Here is an 11,241-nt window from a genome sequence, read left to right as displayed (position 1 = left end):
CACTCTAACCTTGGTAACAGAGCAAGACTCCGTCTCGAAAAAAATAAAAAATTAAAAAAATAGGCCAGGCGCGGTGGCTCATGCCTGTAATCCAAGCACTTTGGGAGGCCGAAGTGGGCAGATCACGAGGTCAGGAGATCGAGACCATCCTGGCTAACACGGTGAAACCCCGTCTCTACTAAAAATACAAAAAAATTAGCCGGGCATAGTGGCGGGCGCCTATAGTCCCAACTACTCGGGAGGCTGAGGCAGGAGAATGGCGTGAACCTAGAAGGCGGGGCCTGCAGTGAGCCGAGATCGCACCACTGCACTCCAGCCTGGGCGACAGAGTAAGACTCCGTCTCAAAATAAAAGTAATTAATTAATTAAATTTAAAAAACCATTTAATACTAATATAAAATTAGTGTTTTAGGCCGGGCGCGGTGGCTCAAGCCTGTAATCCCAGCACTTTGGGAGGCCGAAACGGGCTGATCACAAGGTCAGGAGATCCAGACCATCCTGGCTAACACGGTGAAACCCCGTCTCTACCAAAAAATACAAAAATCTAGCCAGGCGAGGCGGCGGGCGCCTGTAGTCCCAGCTACTCAGGAGGCTGCGGCAGGAGAATGGCGGGAACCCGGAAGGCGGAGCTTGCAGTGAGCTGAGATCCGGCCACTGCACTCCAGCCTGGGCGACAGAGCGAGACTCCGTCTCAAAAAAAAAAAAAAAAAATTAGTGTTTTATATTAATAATATAATACTGTTTTTGACTAGTGTTAAAATGACGTATCTTTACCCTTTTGATTTTAATCTATATATCATGATATTCATTTATTTTTTAATTTGTAAAAATAGAGATGGGGTTTTTCCATGTTGCCCAGGCCGGTCTTGAATTCCTGGGCTCAAGCCACTTGCCCACCTCAGCCTCCCAAAATGCTGGGATTATAGGCGTGAGCCACTGCACCTGGCCTGTTCTTTTTTGTTTATTTATTCATTTTATTCATTTATTTATTTATTCTGAGATTGAGTCTTGCTCTGTTTCCCAGGCTGGGGTGCAGTGGCATGATCTCAGCTCACTGCAATATCCAACTCCTGGATTCAAGTGATTCTCTTGCCTCAACCTTCTGAGTAGCTGGGACTACAGATGTGCGCCACCACGTCAGGCTATTTTTCTCTTTTTAGTAGAGACGGGGTTTCACCATGTTGTTCAGTCTGGACTCGAACTCCTAACCTCAGGTGATCCACCTGCCTTGGCCTCCCAAAGTGCTGGGATTACAGGCGTGAGCCACCATGCCTGGCCAAATAATGGTTTTTAATATAATGATTATTACCAGAAATAATGGTTATTTCAGAATGATAAAGGGGTCAAATAATCAAGAGGACAAAACTTTAAATGTTCCTGCATCTAATAACAGTGCCTCAAAATATAGGACGCATAAACAGAATTTCAAGGAGAAAGAGAACAAACCCATAACAATCGTTGTAGACTTCGACACTCCTTTCTCAGTAATCACTAGAACAAGCAGACAGGAAATCAGCAAGGATAGAGAAGACCTTAACACGATCAACCAACTTGACCTAATTATTATTTATGAAACACTTTACCTAACGGCAACAGAATACATCTTTCCTATTACAAACTGAACGTTCACCTAAACAAACCATGTTTCAGGCCATACACAAACCTCTAAATTTTTTTTTAAATTCATCATACCAAGTATGTTCTCTAACCATAATGGAATTAAATTAGAAACCAACAACGAAGATGTCTGGGAAATCCCTAAATGTTTGAAAATTAAACAATATGTTTTAAAACAAATCATGGGTCAAAGAGTAAGTCATAACAGAAATTTGACAATATTGTGACCCAAATGAAAATGAAAATAAAACATATATCACAAATTCTAAGATATGTTTTTAAAAGTGCACAAAGTGGCTGGGTGCAGTGGCTCATGCCTGTAATCCCAGCACTTTGGGAGGCCGAAGCAGGTGAATCACCTGAGGTCAGGAATTCGAGACCAGCCTGGCCAACATGGTGAAACCCCATCTCCACTAAAAATACAAAAATTAGCTAGGTGTGGTGGTGGGCACCTGTAATCCCAGCTACTCAGGAGGCTGAGGCACGAGAATAATTTCAACCTGGGAGGTGGAGGCTGCAGTGAGCCAAGATTGCACCACTGCACTCCAGCCTGGGCAACAGAGCAAGATTTTTGTCTTTAAAAAAAAAAAAAAAAAAATTGCATAAAGGAGCACAGTGGTTTAGCCTGGAATCCCAGCACTTTCGAGAGGCCAAGGCAGGAGGATTGCTTAAGCCCAAAAGTTCAAGACCAGCCTGGGCAATATAGTGAGAACTCGTCTCTATTTAAAAAGAAAGAAAGAAAAATCAAAGAAAATGAGGTATATATGCACAATAGGATATTATTCAGCCATTTAAAAAGTGAAATCTATGAAGTTTGAGGTTTGGAAAATAAAACCTGTTTGCAGCAACACGGATAGAACTGGAGGACATTATGTTAAGTGAAATAGGCCAAGGACAGATAGACAAGTATCATATATTCTCATTCATATATGAGATATTAAGTAGTTGATCTCATGAAGATAGGCAGTAGAATGATGGTTACCAGAGGCTGGGAAAGCGGGTAGAGATGAAGACAAGTTGATTCATGGGCATAAAAACTCAGTCAGATAGAAGGAATAAGTTTTAGTTTTTGTTTGCACAGTAGGGTGACTATGGTCAGCAATAACTTAAGTGTATATTTTAAAATAGCTAGAACATTTGTTATGTTCCCAATACAAAAAAAAAGGATAAACATCTGAGATGATATAGCCTAATTAACCTGATTTGATCATTACACATTGCATGAATCTATCAAAATATTACATGTACTCTTATAAATATATACACTTCACCTTAAGGAAACAGTGAAAAAAAAAAGGTGTGAAACAACCACCACTACAACAAAATCAAAGAGGAAAATCTTTGTGAACTTGGGTTATTCAGGCCAGGAATCAGCAAACTATGGCCAATCCACTACCTGTTTTTGTAATAATCAAAAGAATCAAAAACTATCTGACCTTTTACAGAAGTAGTCTGGCAAGCTCTGGGTTAGGCAGAGTTGTCAGATGAACACCAAATGTATAAAACAAAAAATGTGGTAAATCAGACTTCATCAAAATTTAAAACTTATGCTCTGGGACAAAGACACTGCTAAGAGAATGAAACACAAGGCACAGATGGGGAGAAAATACACAAACATCACACAGCCTAACAAAGCACTTATATCCAAAATATATAAAGAACTATTACTACCCAATAATAAGAAATTGGCCGGGCATGGTGGCTCATGCCTGTAATCCCAGCACTTTGGGAGGCCAAGGCAGGCAATTGCTTGAGCTCAGAAATTCTAGACCAGCTTGGGCAACATAGTGAAACCCCATCTCTATTAAAAATACAAAAATTAGCCAGACATGGTGGCATGCACCTGTGTTCCCAACTACTTGGGAGGCTGAGATGGGAGGATCACCTTGAGCCCAGGGTCGAGGGGAATGACAGGCTGCAGTAAGCCAAGATCATGCCACTGCACTCCAGCGCGGGTGAAAGGGCGAGACTCTAAAAAAATAAAATAAAAGAAGAATAACAATAAAGAAAGCAACTCAATTAAACATCTTAAATAAAGATTTTGGTATCTTAGCCAGGCATGGCGGCTCATGCCTGTAATCTCTGCACTTTTGGAGGCCAAGGCAGGCGGATTGCTTAAGCCCAGGAGTTCGAAATCAGTCTGGGCAACGTATTAAAACCCCAGCACTATAAAAAAATACAAAAACTAGCCAGGTGTGGTGGTGCGCACTTGCAATCTCAGCTACTTGGGAGGCTGAGAGGTGGGAGGATGGCTTGAGCCCAGAAGGTGGAGGTTGCAGTGAGTGGTGACTGTGCCACTGCTCTCCAGCCTGAGCAACAGGGCAAGACTCTATCTCAAAAAAAAAAAAAAAAAAAAAATCAGTATTTTTCCAAAAACAATGATATACAGATGGCAAATAAAAAGATGCACATAGGCTGGGCGCGGTGGCTCAAGCCTGTAATCCCAGCACTTTGGGAGGCCAAGATGGGCGGATCACGAGGTCAGGAGATCAAGACCATCCTGGCTAACACGGTGAAACCCCGTCTCTACTAAAAAAATACAAAAACACTAGCCGGGCGACGTGGCGGGAGCCTGTAGTCCCAGTTACTCAGGAGGCTGAGGCAGGAGAATGGCATGAACCCGGGAGGTGGAGCTTGCAGTAAGCCGAGATCGCGCCACTGCACTCCAGCCTGGGCAACAGAGCGAGACTCCGTCTCAAAAAAAAAAAAAAAAGATGCACATAAAAAGAGGCTCAGAACCATTAGTCATTAGGGACAAGCAAATTAAAACCAGAAGGAGCCACCACCATATACTTATTAAGGTGGCTAAAAAAAAACTACAAAACTGACAATGTCAAGTGCCAGGGAGGACACAGGGCAACTGGAACTCTTCACACATTTGCAGGTAAGAATGCAAAATGGTACAGCTACTTTGGAAGACAGTTTTGGCAGTTTCTTATAAACATACGACCCAGAAATCATACTCCTAGGTGTTTACTCAAGAGAAACGAGTATTGCGTTCATACAAAAAACATTATGGAAATGTTTAGGGCAGCTTTATTCACAGCTGCCAAAAACTAGAAATAACTGAAATATTCAACTATTGGGCACATAAATGCACTGTGATACACTCATGTAAGGGACTGCTACTCAGCAATAAAGAAACTATTGACACAGCAACATAGATGAATCACAAATACATTATGCACTGTACACGCATAAACTATTTAAAAAATTAAAATATCTTTTTAAAAATCAAACAGGCCAGGTGTGGTGGCTCACACCTGTAATCCCAGCACTTTGGGAGGCCGAGGCCAGCGGATTACCTGCGGTCAGGAGTTCAAGACCAGCCTGGCCAACATGGTGAAACCCTGTCTCTACTAAAAATATCAAAAGTGAGCCAGGCGTAGTGGCGGGCACCTGTAATCCCAGCCACTCAGGAGGCTGAGACAGAAGAATCGCTTGAACCTGGGAGGCTGAGGTTGTGGTGAGTTGAGATCGTGCCATTGCGCTCCACCATGGGCAACAAGAGCGAAACTCCGTCTCAAAAATAAATGAATAAATAAATAAAGTCAAACAGTACATGAAAAAATAATGTGATCGAGAGGTTCGCTGCAAGAATGTAAGGGTGAATCAATATAAGATCTAATATGATTTTATGAATATACACTACTGTAATTAATATGTAGCAAGCAGGAGGAAAACTATATGATCATCTTAAAAGGTGCTAAGGTGACATTTGACAAAATATAATAGCCGTATCTGATTAAAAAAAAAAACTTCAACAGAAAAACAATTGAAACAGACAAATACACTCAAACATCAAACCAACAGCTAACCATTATACATCTGCATCAGCTCCAGTGAACCGGGACGGTACTAGATGCCCATCATAACTAACACATGACACTGTGCTGGAGGTGGTGGTAGGGAATGCAATTTTTTTTTCTTTTTTTATTACCCAGGTTCCCATCAATGGTAGAGGCAGTGTAATTTTAAGAGAAAAAGGAGATATAAGAAAATCAGATGTGTACATGATTCATGTTTGCAGATGATACAACTTTATTCCTAAGTTATTCCGATCAAAGGAAAAGCCACAAGAAACAATTAGAAAAAAGAATAGGTGGCTGAATTCAAAATTTTTAAGTTAATGAGTTTTCAACTAGAAGCCCCCTAGGAGAGCAGGTATTTTTATAGACAAATTAAAGATAAAATAAGATTTCATGGCATAAGTGAAAATATTTAGCAAATAAATTATACTTCATCCAATGTTGTAAAAAGTATGTACATACACATGTGCCGGGTGCAGTGGCTCACACCTATAATCCCAACACTTTGGGAGGCTGAGGCGGGCAGATCGCCTGAGCTCAGGAGTTCGACATCGCCTGGGCAACATGGTGAAACCTCTCTCTACTAAAAAATACAAAAAATTAGCTGGGCGTGGCAGCGAGCACCTGTAGTTCCAGCTACTTGGGAGGCTGAGGCAGGAGAATCGCTTGAACCCGGGAGGTGGAGGTTGCAGTGAGCTGAGATCGTGCCACTGCACTCCAGCCTGGGTGACAGAAGAAAAAAAAGTAGTATGTACTTTTTTGCTCAAAAGAAAAAAAAAAGTACGTATGTAATGTACGTACACATGTTCACCTAAAGATGGTTACCTAACGAGAGGAACCAAAATATTAATGTTCTGGGTTTTCTAAATTTTCTACATTACTTTCCTGATAAAGAGAAAAAGCAAAAATAAAATTTAAAGGTTTTACTAGATTTTGAGAAGCATTATTTATGAAAGTCAAAGCTTTTTTCCTAATTATCAAAATCACAGACTAACGAATGTCAAGAGCTCAAAAATGGGGTGAAAAAACTATGGCCAGCCACAACCTATTTCTGTAAATACAGCTTTATTAGAACACAGCCACACTCATTTGTTTACTTATTGTCTATGGCTGCTTTCATCCTACAAGGGCAGAGCTGAGCAGCTGTGACAGAGCCAGGTGGCGTGCAAAACCTAAAATACATACTAATTGGTACCCTAAGAACAAGTCTGCCAATCCCCTGATCATTAGATCATCTAGTCCATCTATACTGCACAGGTGAGTAAACTGAGGTCTACAGAAGAATGACTTCTCTATGGTCCAAAGTCAAGTTAAGAAACAAGCAATGAAGACTCCATTTCCATGGTACTTTCCACCACCTGGCAGGAAACTCTCAAAACAGACATCCTGCTGTTTGGGAGGTAAACCTCAGGGTCTCATATCACATTGCATGTGAGTATATTTACCAATAAATTGATGAGAAGAGGACCTTGGGCCTAGTCAGTATCCAAGAACACTTGCTAAAGGTCTGAGTAAACCTTAGTACATTCTAGAAAAAGTTAATTTAAAAACCACATAGGCAGGGCACAGTGGCTCACGCCTGTAATCCCAGCACTTTGGGAGGCCCAGGCGGGTGGACTGCCTGAGGTTAGGAGTTTGAGACCAGTCTGGTCAACATGGTGAAACCCCATCTCTACTAAAAATACAAAAAAATAAGCCGGACATGCTGGCATGCGCCTGTAATCCAAGTGACTCGGGAGGCTGAGGCAGGAGAACTGCTTGAACCAGGGAGGTGGAGGTTGCAGTGAGCCGAGATCACACCACTGTATTCCAGCCTGGGTGACACAGTGAGACTCCATCAAAAAAAAAAAAAAAAACATAAGCACAGACTAGGGAAGGTTTAAAAACAAACAGATGCTAGGTGCCATGTCCGGCCACGAACGTGGCAAGAAGTCGTCACTGAAACAGCCCAAGAAGCAGGCCAAGGAGATGGACGAGGAAGATAAGGCTTTCAAGCAGAAACAAAAAGAGGAGCAGAAGAAACTCGAGGAGCTAAAAGCAAAGGCCGTGGGGAAGGCGCCCTTGGCCACAGGTGGAATTAAGAAATCTGGCAAAAAGTAAGCTGTTCCTTGTGCCTGAGGAGATGGTGACCTTCTATTTCATCCGTGTTTAAACATCTGTATTCCCTGCCATAACATCTTTTGCCACCTATAGCTGGAATTAAGTGTTGTCTTGGAGCTGTTGTACATTTACAAATAAACTTTTGTAAGAAAGAACTTAGAGTGGCTCATCATCCCTTTAGTTGTTTTCACTAAATCATTCCTACCAAAACTGTGAATTTAAAGTAAAACCAGCTCAGAATCTTGCCAGAGTCTGATGTTTGGTCCTTGTTCTCCCCTGAACTTTGTATCACCTGAAATTAAACCAACTCATTTGAAAGGCAAAAAACAAAAAAACAAAAAAAACAGATGCTGAGAGTATAATCTGGTTCAGTCTTTTAAATGGCACACACTGTAACCCAACAATCCAGTCCCACTCCTAGGAACCTAGTCCACAGAAACACCAGCTTAAGTGACTAAAGATACATCTCTAGCACATTTAGGACAGCGCTGTCTGTAACAGCAAAAAGGGCCTGAATTCTAGGCAAATAAATATTATCAGCAAATGCAGTTATGTGTTAATAAAGAAGGGGGCGCTTCATGTCTTTACCTTACAGAGGGTCCTAACCTTCTAAGCATGTAAATTTGTGACCCTTGCCATAAACAATCTCCACTGTTAGGTTTCTTCCGAGACAGAGAAGATTCACAACTCATGCCATTAAGGCAGTTAAGGACAACCAGCATACCTGGAAGAAAGTAATCTTCCCAGTTTACAGAGGATCAGAGATCTAATGCATTTCACCTGGATAATTCAGACTCAAAAGTTCAAATACGTATCTGAAATTACAGCAAAGTCACTTTAAAACTTTTTATTCTTTGCACAGCACTTTGAAAGCATAGTACAGTCATAAGGTGGAGAAATGAGTAACTTACTGAATGAGACTTTCAGAAGTGAGTGAAACAATTTTGATGTCTACAAAAACAGGGAAAAGTGCACTTTCTGTCTACTTGTTCTCTTGATTACCGTGAGAAGAGTATTGAAGTCTACAATATTGTTAAGGATGTGTCTGGTTCTCCTTGGAGTTCTATGAGTCCTCATGTATTTTGAGGCTCTGCTATTAAGTTCATAAACCTGTAGGAAGGATTGTTTTAGGATGGGCTAAGATGTTATTCACTGTTTTAAATGTTGGACCACTTCTTGGTCCAAAGACAAGAGAAATTCCACACAGATTAATATGCGCATTTCTGAAATACTTTTTAACTCCCATAAATAGAATATACACACAGACCTCAAAAGAGGCACTATGAACATTCTGAAATCGAGCAGGAAGCCATATTTCTAGTAAAATATATAAACCACACCTACTGAACGTTGCCATTTGGTATGAATCACATGGCCATGCCGTTTCCCAAGTGTGTGAATTACAGAACATATCCATGAGTAGAGAGGAGTCTCTGAATAACTTTCTTAGCAAATCTCAGGGGGTTCCATAGATAAATAATTTGGCCAGAGACTCCTGAGAAAGAGGTTTTATATAGGAGAATCCAGACACACTAGGGCATACTAACATCTCACAATTCAGTTTGTGTATCAACATTTACACTTTTATAACACTGAAATTCTCTGCGTTATCAAATTTAATTTCTCGACGAAAAGTCTCTGAATCCTAATCCTTCCTTCCCTTCTGGCCTACATATATGACTCTTAGCTTAATTTTACCAGGACTGTGGCAGATTTTCTGATTATGTGTTAACTGACTGCCTCTTCACCCTACCACAAAGAACAACAAACAATGGAAAGACATCTCACACATGACCCCAAATCTTACTGCAGAAATGCAATACCATCACATACACAAATAATGTGGGTCCCAGAGTCTCCACAAAGGAGGACCTCACTCAGCCAGATCGCTGGGGCTACCCAAGCTGTGCAGGATTTAGGGCAAATACAAGGCTAAAAAAAAGAGATATTAGGTAAATTCTCAGTGGTCTAACAGACCAATGAGTCCAAGGGAACTTTCTGCAATGATATGAAATGTCCCAAATGCTCTACATTTGTGTGGTGCAATACACGTGAATACAGAGCACTTGAAATGAACGTATAATAGCTAGTGCCACTGGAGAAACTAAAGTTTTCATTTTACTTAATTTTTTTTTTTAAGAGATGGGTTCTCACTCTGTCACCCAGGCTGGAGAGTGGTAGCACAGTCCACAGCTGACTAGAGTCTCAAACTCCTGGCCTCAAGCAATCCTCAGGCTGGTCTTGAACTGTTGCCTCAAGTGATTTCCCACCTCAGCCTCCCAAAGTATTGAGACTACAGGTGTGAGCCACCAGGCCTGGCCTAGTTTCAATTAATTTAACTCTCCACATGTGGCTAGTAGCTACCATACTAGACAGTACAAGGGTGAAAACAATGCACAGGCTTTCTTTGACTCAACATTCAGTTCCACAGTTACCTGTGCTGCCTACTGCATTCAAGAGATTTAACCAGGCACTACAGAGACTGAATGGGACATTCCCTGCCCAAAGTAGGTTGTAATGAAGGAAAGGCCAGATCATTAACAGGTCATTCAGTTCCGAGTCTTAACAGATAAAGATATAGATAAAGGGGTTAAATAAGTAAGAGGATAAAACAATCCTTCCTAAAGGTGTATGGACTTTAGGAAGGAGCCTCAAAATACATGAATACAGAGCCTCAAAATACATGAAGATTGCGAGAACTTCAAGGAGTAACAGATAAATTTTTCACAATAGCTGTAGACTTCAACACTTTTCTCAGTAATCAATAGAACAAGTATAAAGACAGATCTTAATAACACTATCAACAAACTTGACCTAATTTGATATTCATGCAATACTCCACCCAACAAGAGCAGAATACAAAATTCTTTTCAACTACATATGGAACATTCCTTAGACTGATAAAATTTTGGGGTGCCAAACAAACCTCTGAAAATGTTTTACAAAATTAAAGTCATACAAAGTATGCTCTCTGAACAAAATGAAATGAAATTAGAAATCAGTAACAGAAAGATATCTAAAAAATCCCCAAATATTTGGAAACTAAAACAATTAATACACATGGTCCTGGAGGTTAAGGGGGTGGGAACCAAAGGAACTCAGCCCCACCTGGGGGTACAGGGAATGGTGATCAGAGAAGGCAGGCTGGAGAAGGTGATGGATGGGTGACTAGGAGTTAGGTGTGTGAGAACTACAAAGAAATCAATATTGGGGAGAGCAGAGGGGAGAGGGATTGCATTGGGGAGTTATACATGATATAAATGATGAATTGATGGGTACTGACGAGTTGATGGGTTCAGCACACCAACATGGCACAAGTATACATATGTAACAAACCTGCACGTTATGCACATGTACCCTAGAACTTAAAGTATAATAATAAAAAAAAGAAATCAATATTACTAGATCAATTTGAGATGAAGAAAAGAAATAAGGAGTGAATAAGGAAAAGAGAAATAAGAGAGATGTAAAAAGTAAAGTAGAGGTTCCTCTTCAAAGACTTTCCTCCCTAATTAGGAATAAATAGTAACTTCTCTTAGAAGCAAAATATATTCAAAGACCTGTACTAACCTTCTTAAATATCTGCTAGCCGTAATAAAGAAATCAATGTGCTTTATGTTCTTAGCTCCCACAATGTAGCCTAAATATTTGCCTGGCTTGCTTATACTGCTCCAAGCAAGCATTAGGTCATAGCCTGTTCCTCTTCCTTATTTAA

At 40.7% G+C, this 11,241-nt stretch overlaps 1 pseudogene; it reads left to right on the top strand.

The window, feature by feature from the left end:
* Positions 1-7,331: 7,331 nt before the first annotated feature.
* On the top strand, positions 7,332-7,526 carry LOC113219901 (annotated as a pseudogene).
* The last annotated feature ends 3,715 nt before the right edge of the window (positions 7,527-11,241 follow it).

This window comes from Piliocolobus tephrosceles, chromosome 16 (genome assembly GCF_002776525.5).
Source record: "Piliocolobus tephrosceles isolate RC106 chromosome 16, ASM277652v3, whole genome shotgun sequence".
Classification (NCBI taxonomy): domain Eukaryota; kingdom Metazoa; phylum Chordata; class Mammalia; order Primates; family Cercopithecidae; genus Piliocolobus; species Piliocolobus tephrosceles.
The sequence above is the reverse complement of the archived record's forward strand: the minus strand, read 5'-3'. Positions and strand labels throughout refer to the sequence as shown.